Here is a 9,229-nt window from a genome sequence, read left to right on the forward strand (position 1 = left end):
TGCTAGCAGTGAGTAAAAATGAAATTACGGTAACCGAGATGTGTGGAAGCAAAGTTAAACATTTTAACGTTCATAACAGTGTTATTATACGCTCTGGCGATGAATGTAAAATTATTATTGAAAACCAAATATTTGAAAATACGTTTGTTAACTTTAGTGTAGAAATTCCTAAAATGGAACAATTGGATTTAAACATAACTAAAATGGTCTTTTTAAAACAAAGACATTTAAATGATATTCAAGAGTTAAAAAATTAGGCTGTTCAATTACTGCCGAATTTTAAAGTCCATCCAGTTGTCCATTTAACGCACATTTCAATATCTATATTGTTTGTTATTTTAACTGTTCTAATACTTTTCATAATTGCAAAGTACAAATTATGTTGCTCTATAAAAAATAAATCAGTAGCCAATGAAGACGTCATCAAAGGTCAGAATTCACCGTTGTCGTAATATGAGAATCGAGGACGATTCTATCACTAAGGAGGGAGGAGTTATGTCCTTGAACCAATATACAAACAACGAGCGTGAGATATTACCGTGAGAACGTATTTTACTGATTATGCATTTTTTGGTATTAGTGTTGCATCTTTATAATATGTAATAATGAAATTGTTCACTTCTTATTAGTCTCTCGATTAGAGAAGTCCCTTGCTTCAAATTTAAGCTTTTTACAATGACTTAATAAAATAATTGTTTTTAAAAATAACTTTTCATTAATTGAAAAGATAATTAACGTTAGTTATGGATCCGTTACTGCGCGTAAAATAAGTTGTCAAAATATTTAATTTAAAAAGAGAAACACCAAGAATTCCAGGAACATCCATGTTTTTATAATCATCATAATAAGGAAAGAGTTCAAAATAGATGAACTCTGCAAAAAAAAAACAATAGTACAATCATTATCACTTATCACACATATTCATATTTCACGCCTCAGCTATGGCCTCCGCCGCCGCCTCAAGATTAACGAGCACTCGCGTTCTCTCGTTGGCCGAACGATATCATAAGCCACGCCCCCTCGAAAAAAAAGTACAATATACGGTCATACCCCCACTCCTATCCAAAAAACGAACGCTCATTGGTCGAAAGATATCATAAGCCACGCCCCCTCGAAAAAAAAATACCATATACGGTCATACCCCCACTCCTATCCAAAAGAACGAACGATCATTGGTCGAAAGATATCATAAGCCACGCCCCCTCGAAAAAAAAATACCATATACGGTCATACCCCCACTCCTATCCAAAATAACGAACGCTCATTGGTCGAAAAAAATATCACAAGCCACGCCCCGCGCATGCGTAGAAAGGAGATAATAATACCAAAAAAAATCATCCCCATTCTTATCCAGAACCGCTATATTACTACTACTTACTTGCTCTATCCTGCACTGCGATTTCGAATATGGGGCAGGGTGTTGCCTTGGTCAGGTAACCGTGTGGCAATTTCCGTGCCCGACAGTTCACACAGCTAATGGGCCTGTCGCAGGCCTTTCGCTGGTGTCCCTCATCTCCACAGCGGAAGCAAAGCGCGGAGACTGTGCTTCTGCAGGTTGCTGTTTTGTGCCCGAACCCTAGGCACTTAAAACAGCGCAGTACGTCGTCTGTGTCCTCGACCCTGCATGACTGCATGCCGAAATACACCCTTCTCTCGCGTAGTGCGGTTTCTTTTACTCGAGCGTTACCCAGCACTCACTAGTCGGGCATGCACCACTTTAACCCTTCCGTACTGCAGCAGCCTTCCTCCTACCTCGTATTGTCACCCGGGTGGCGAACTCCTCGGGTGGAACCACTCCCTCCAGGCTTTTGGCGTGGAGATCCCTAAGGATCTCCTGGTCTGTTAGGGCCGATGGGACATCCTTGACCAGGATCTTCGGCCCTATCTTTTGCGGGGTGGCGGCCGTGGGTCCCTGCTTCTTGAGCTCATCGCTCCTTAGCAGTTCCTCTGCCTCTGCGGAGGTCTTCGTCTCATTGACGACTCCCTCTTTCACCCTGCGTAATGCGCACACCCGGACCCGTCCGAGTGCGCCGCTCACGGCCAATACCTTGGCCTTAACCTCATCAGCAGTGAGCTTTTTGTCCTGTGACCTCACGATCACCGCTACACACTTCTGCTTCGAGGCAGCCTTGTTACCAGGCATGGCCGTCTCCTTATTGTCCTTTAATACAGGGCGGCTAGGCTTGGGAGCTTTAGTCGGGGTCGGTTTACCCGACGTTAGCTTCCCCCCTCGCACTTTGTCCACAAACGACACCCCTGGTTGTACCACATCGCGATCTCCTTCTCAGCGAGGGCTTATAATAGGATGCCCTTGCACTCAGCGTGCCTATCCAGAATGAACTTGGTAGCCAGTTTAGAGACCTTGTTGCCTTCATCGAAGACAAAGCTACGGAGACTCTCCCGCGTTCCTTACGAGCTCCCCCCGTTTCCGGGGATCCTATGCTTTTAGGAGCTTCAGGCTTCTTACTGGGCTGCTCCTTGGGTCCCTCTGCGACCGACTCATTCGATCTCAGGACCCTCTCAAGCCGGACAACCAGGCTCTTTTCGGGTTTGGGCTCGTCGGCCTTGGTCACAGCCCCTTTGCCGCCCTTCGCCTTCCTGGCGGGTGCCTTTGGCCTTGGCATTGGGCTTTCCAACTGTCACTCTCGTGCCGTACTCCTCGGAGGATTCCGACACGTGGGCCTTCCTCACTATCCCTTTAGCCAGGCTTTAGGCTCTCGCCCTTAGCCTGGTGCGGGGAGCACCACCCGACAGCCTTCTCGTCGCCTCACCCTTACCTGCCTGCTTGGCCAAGTCTCCACCGTTCACACGGCGGGTCTGTGGCCTCGCATCACCACCTCCAGGTTGTGAACCCGTGGGGCAAACCTCTACAGGTTCAGGCTTCTCGGCGTTCGGCTTCTCTACTCGCCATCAGATGAACAAGCTCTTCGCTGGCCGGTAGTATCACCGGACACCCCACACCGACGTAGGGATGCCTCTCTCTCCGTTGATTCAGAACAGTAGAAGAATGGCGACCGGGGAGGGGCCCGCTCTGGAACCACCGGCCCTGCCGGCTCTGCCCTATCCGAAGGGGCTGAGGCAGTAACCTTCTTACATTTTTTATCCATGTTCATAGCAAATTTTGGGGTAGTTCTTAGCGTTTTTAAGGTATCTGCATCTTTCTAGGTCGCCCCCCCCACCACACAAGGTAACGACTAAGGGGGGGTATCCTCCGTGGTAGCCGTTTTCGGTGCATCTGGACGTGGCTCATCAAAAACCGACGTGCGACCACGTTGAAACTCGTTAAACCAATTTCTGAGGGTCGCCAGAAGGAGTCACCGTAAGCAGCATCCAAACAATCTTTGATTTCGTTGCGAGATTTCCCTTCCAAAAACAAGAATCAAATCACCGACCGATATTGCTCTAAAATATATTTTTCTAAAATCGGCGGACACCACACGCGGTCAAAACAAAACTACGAGTCCGATCCTGAAATTTCGACAGTAGCCGTCTACGAGAATGTACTACACGATAGTGTACATTGATCTTGCGATACTGGCGCAATGAGGCGGTGACGCTATGTACTTATCGGACCACCCTCTTATACCGCTTTTGCAGTTATAGTGAATAATAACCACTAAGGGAGCGAGGGACTAGTTGCAACAATTTTAACAGATAATTATATATCTTGAAGTGTATTGGCTAAATTACCACTAACTTAACTCTGATTACTAAAGTCGCTAATGAACGGCTACTTATATCTGAACTGGATGTCCGCCGGCGTCTAACAGGTGCTATTTCGGAAGGCACGACAGTTGGAGAAGGTTCTTCACTGTTCAAAGCGTCGCTGTCTGCTGACTGTTATGTTTCCGAGTTGTGCTCACTATGATGAGTAGATCTATCACTATCTGACATATTTTCATGTTCAACTACCTGTGCATTAGCATCTTCATCTGCGATGCAGAGCTGTGGAGATGTCGGTGGGGCTGGGCGTCTGGGTGGGATAGAATCGGAACCCAAGGTACTTGAAGAGGTCTTCTGGGTCAATGTAAGGAATGGCTACGTCGCCAACATACACACGGCTCTTGGTGGAGGTGTAGAGTTTTTTGCTATCTGGTAATAAGTTGACGCTGAGGTGCCTGCTCTTGTTGATGTTGAGTTCCACGTCTCTTGCTTTAGTAAAACGATCGACCATTCGGACCAGATGTTGTTAGTCGTCCAGTGAAGTCGACATGAGGACCAGGTCATCCGCGCAGCCCAAGATGCTGTATTTGTGCTCTTGGAAGTTAATGCCGGTGTTAGTGTTGGCGAGTCTGCATATAAGCACGTCCATAACGGCTTTGCAGAGTAGGAAAAAGATGGAGTCCTCTTATTTGACGCTACGTTCGATCTTAATTAGCGGCGGGGTGTGTTGGCCGCAGAAAATGGTGGTAATACAACCCGTCAGTGAAGCAGTGACATATCTAGTGAAGCGAGGATCCACGCCCAGACGGACAAGGGCCCGCTCGATGACGAGTATGGGACGGTGTCGAAAGCTTTGTGCAGATCGAGGGTGGTGATGTGGTAGAGTCTGGTATGCACTCGCTGGTGTTTGATAAGGGTCCACAGAGTGACAGCGTTAGCCAGGGTGCCGTCAAGGGATATGAAACCTCTCTGAGAATGATTGAGAGGAAAGGTGGCGAGTCTCTTGGCTAGGATACGATGGAAGATCCTGACCAGGAGTGGGGCAACGTGATAGACCTCCAGTTGTCAATGTTTTCTAGGTTCGTCACCCCTTTTGGGATGAGGGTGGTACGACACCGGGGCAGTGTTGATAGGAGGCTCCCATAAACAGCATAAAGTTGAATAGGAGAGCCAGACGTCTAGTGGGGATGTGGTTGACGTCGCGCAAGCGCATACCATCGGATCCAGCGGAATCAGACATCTTGGGTTCTTGGTTCCGGATGTCCTCTTCCTTAATGGGAGCATACAAAAGGTTTTGTGATGGGAGTTTTGCGTCACCCATGATTGGAAGGCCCTCGATAGTATCGGGCGCGGCGAAAATCCGAGAATATGTTTTAAGGAGATCATCTGGATGGGGTTGGTCGGTGGTTGTTCACGCATGGTCATCTAAAATTTTTCCAACTGAATTTGGAGCATAAAAGTAGGGTAAGATAACCGATTCTAGCACAGAGAAGTAGGTAAGTGATGAAACGTGTAACTGTTAAATGGTTACTATTAAACGGTTGCTGTTACTGGTCACATGATGTTATTGGCTCTTGACGATGTCAGTGAGTGTAAGCATTAATTCATANTTATTCTTTTGACTTAATTAGGTGTTGAATTTTGGCTTTTATTACTGGAACGTTTCGGTTTATCTTTGTTTCCGATATGAATTTCTTTATTTGACAGGATGCAGGATAAATTCCTCTGTCAATGTCCCGCTTGAAATATTTTCTTATTAATCTAAGTTCCTTTTCGGTCCAAGTTCTTTTTCTGATCTTATTTTTTTTACATTTGAAATTTCGCCAACAGCGTCTTCTATAAAATGTAATGTAAATGCAATATGCCACTTAAGATACGTAAAAGTTATCGTACGTTCATACTCTGTAACTTTCTTTGAACATATAGGAGTTTGTGCAAAAGTCTTTTGTTGCATATTGTCAGTAGTTAAATCTGAAATAAAAACGCAATTGAAGCATTGCACTGTAATTTTGATTTTTATTCTGAGTAATATTAAACTAAATTGATATATTGCCATATATATGTACAGGAGAGGGGGGCACCTTTGAACACTTTTTAAATAAAATATTATATTTGTCGTATTGTGCTACATATCAAGGTATATTACTTTTTCATGAATAGATATGCTATTTGTGTTACAAAATAAAAATTAAATTTACTTGTTTTTACTTATTAAGATAATATCATTATTTTTAAAAACCCCATTTTTGTTCAAATGTGCCTCTGGCAAGGGGCACATTTGATAACCCTAGGGGCAGTTTTGAAATACCACGATAACAAGAAAACAATGTAACTTAGAATATAATCAACACTTTATTTAAGACATACAGATCTTATCTTATAATTGTGTATTGCCACTAACTTCGTAGGCTTACTATTGCTTTAATAAACTTTATAAAACTATTAACAGCCTGGGACAGTCTTGAACAAGTGTAAGTAACTTATTATTTTAATATATGAGATCTAGTTACATAATGCAGGTAAAATCTTTGTCTTTATATTATCTTTATAATCTTAACATTATCTTAAAAACATACCATTTCAAATGGTCTTAGGAAGGCATTTAAAAAATAATCAAATAGTTAAACTATGTAAGTTTGGAATATCAAACAAAATAAACAATACAAATCGCCTTATTGGCCAACATAAAAGTAAATATAAAAAAAAACGAACAACTTCAAAAAATACTACTTATCCTAGTTTAAATTTACTGAAGTCAAATTTGAAAGTTACTAGAGCAGTTGTACGAGAAGTTCCTGGAGCAGAGCATGGCTTTGGAAGTTTCCTTACAATATCAGTGATAGGTAAGCAGGATTGGTCTTCTTTGTCAGGGAACAAAAATTTAAAACCGAATTTATTTTTTACAAAAGAAACTTGAAACATATTTTGGTCTTTATGTTTGATAAAAGCTACGAAAGACATTTGTGATTCTTTTTTGGCAGAGTGACATTTTACCAATAGATAGTCATTTTCATTTAAATTCTCATTTGTCAAGGATTGAATTGATTCCCTTTCATCAACTAGATTATCAGACTCAGAATTACTTTGACCATCTGTTAAATCCATATCAGAATCATCATGAAAAGATATATTTCCGTCAGATTCTGAGTTTGACTGATATTTTGGCAACGGTTTCTTCTTTTCATACGTATTGTTCTTAGACATACATTTTCCTCGTTTTGATAAAGGCAGAATTGAATGCTTGCGTTTCATCCGATCTAGATAAGCAGCTTCTAATGCGCATTTTTCTGGAGTATCAGTTAATATTCGTGACAAGCCTTTCTTTCTGCCTTTTCTTCCGGTACGAGGAGTCACTTTAGGAAACGGTCTTATTGCTTCAGGAGTAATTGTTACTGTTCCCCATATATTTTCAGTGTTCCTGTTTATTTTCGCCAAATTATCAATATTGGCGGCACTTTCGATTACAGATGGTGAACGTGAAGGAGTTTGCACGTGAGCTTTATTAGTATTCTTAGTGGGTGTTTTTGCAGATTTATCGGTTTCATGATTAAGTTCAGGGGGAAGTTGAGATGTAAGGGTTGTGGTGGGTTTATTACTTTTGTCAATAGCTTTAGTTGATGCTATTACAGGTTGGCCTACTTCCATATCTTCAGCGTCAGTAGCGTCACTGTCGATTGCAGAAGGTGCAGGGGCAACAATTTGAGCATTGTCAGTAGCGTCGTGAGCAACTGCTACCGTAGGTTGATTTATTTCTAGATCTTCAGCTTCAGTCGTTTTCTCTTGCAAAATTAATAGCATCGATAGTGCAATGACTCTCATGATAGTCAAGAAGTATAAAAATTTTATTTTCTTTGGTGCATATAGTGGTTTTTTTAATGTGTTGTAAAACTTTCAGAAACAAAGCTCCAGTCATCCAATCGCTGGTTTCGTGCTATCATTGACAACTCTTAATACAGCTCTCTTGGCGTCTTCTTCGTTAACATCATTTTCTTTTTTCTTTTTGTAATTTCTTACCATTGTGATTCGTAACTGTAAAAGAATATAAAATGAATTTATTTAACTATATTTATCAATGATTTTTAAAAATAAGTAAACATCATTTGTTCAAGTAGCTGGGGGTACTTTTGAACATTTTATTCATAACTGCCCCACAGATTTTTTCAAATCTGCCCCAATACCATCCTTCAGAAACACAATTATCTAGACGACCAAGAAACTTGTATTTAAGTATTTAATTAACTTATAATGGTAATACACTTGTTATAATATACACAACACTATGAAATAGTCAAAACTTGAAAATAATTACTTACGTTTTCAGTAATCCGCTTACAATAAAAAATAAAAGTGTTTGGTTTTGTCTCCGTAAAGTAACCGACAGATTTTATTCTGTTTGACACTGACATTGACGTAAATTGGCAACTGACAGACGTGTAGTTCGGTGTTACCAGTATTAAAAGGGCATTGGAGGTTAGGAAAGACAAATGATGCGTTCATAAATCCAATCATTCAAAACTGCCTCTGTTCTAAACTGCCCCCCTCATCCTACATTAATTGTTACAGAAACTCTGTTATTCCAAAAACAGTTTTTTTACTTCTAAACTGTTATTTTCCTTTCTACATCGAATCTATCATTCCATTCCTCAAAACCTATTATATGAACACTTATTCCCTCATCTTAATAATAAATTTTCCAATCACATCTTTGCATTCATGAACGGTCATTTTAAAATCTTTCAATCATATTTTCGTAAAATCGAACGGTCCTAACCGAACGTTAAGTATTAGTAATCCAACGGTTTTTTAACGTTTATAAACAATCATAAACTAAACAGTTTACAACGGTTACATCGATATCGGTCTTTCGGCTATTACAATACTTTTATTCTTTGAAGGCTTTAGAAATAATACCTTACAAATTTAAAACAACGACATATTATCAGGTAACCATAAACACATTAAATCAGTGTATCTAAAACTACATGGTTCCAATATTAAAATACATGAGCAACACAACTACTAATGAATAATGAATATTCACACACAGTGAAACGATTACCTACTATACATTTTTTAGATCTTAGAAACTCAAAAACACCATACAGGGGTGGTTTCCCCTCCCTATACATATATATATTGTTAGGTTCCACCCTGCTTATATGTATTTTCAACGCTCTGTATGTGTATTAACTTTTAGCCTGTATTGCGTTTGTAATATCATTTATCTCATTAATTGTCTATGCAACATTCATATTAATCAATGTATGACCAATAACGTTTTGCATAGCGAAACCATACTGTTATATGAAACAGTTCTCCTAAACCATTTATTTTAATCGATGCATTACCAATATTTTTATGAAGCAGAACCAAACTTTATTATAAAAGACATTTTCGAAAGAATGATAGTTAGTTAGTTTTTTGACTAGTATGTAACTAATACTCAACACTCAACTCGACCCATGTAAGTTCTTTTTGTACACCTTTTAACAAGAATTAAACTGTTAGTAGTTTTGCCACTTGGTTTTTTCTTTAAACAATTCCACTACAAATTGGAGTTGCAACA

Source organism: Agrilus planipennis, unplaced genomic scaffold (assembly GCF_000699045.2).
Source record: "Agrilus planipennis isolate EAB-ADULT unplaced genomic scaffold, Apla_2.0 scaffold81, whole genome shotgun sequence".
NCBI lineage: Eukaryota > Metazoa > Arthropoda > Insecta > Coleoptera > Buprestidae > Agrilus > Agrilus planipennis.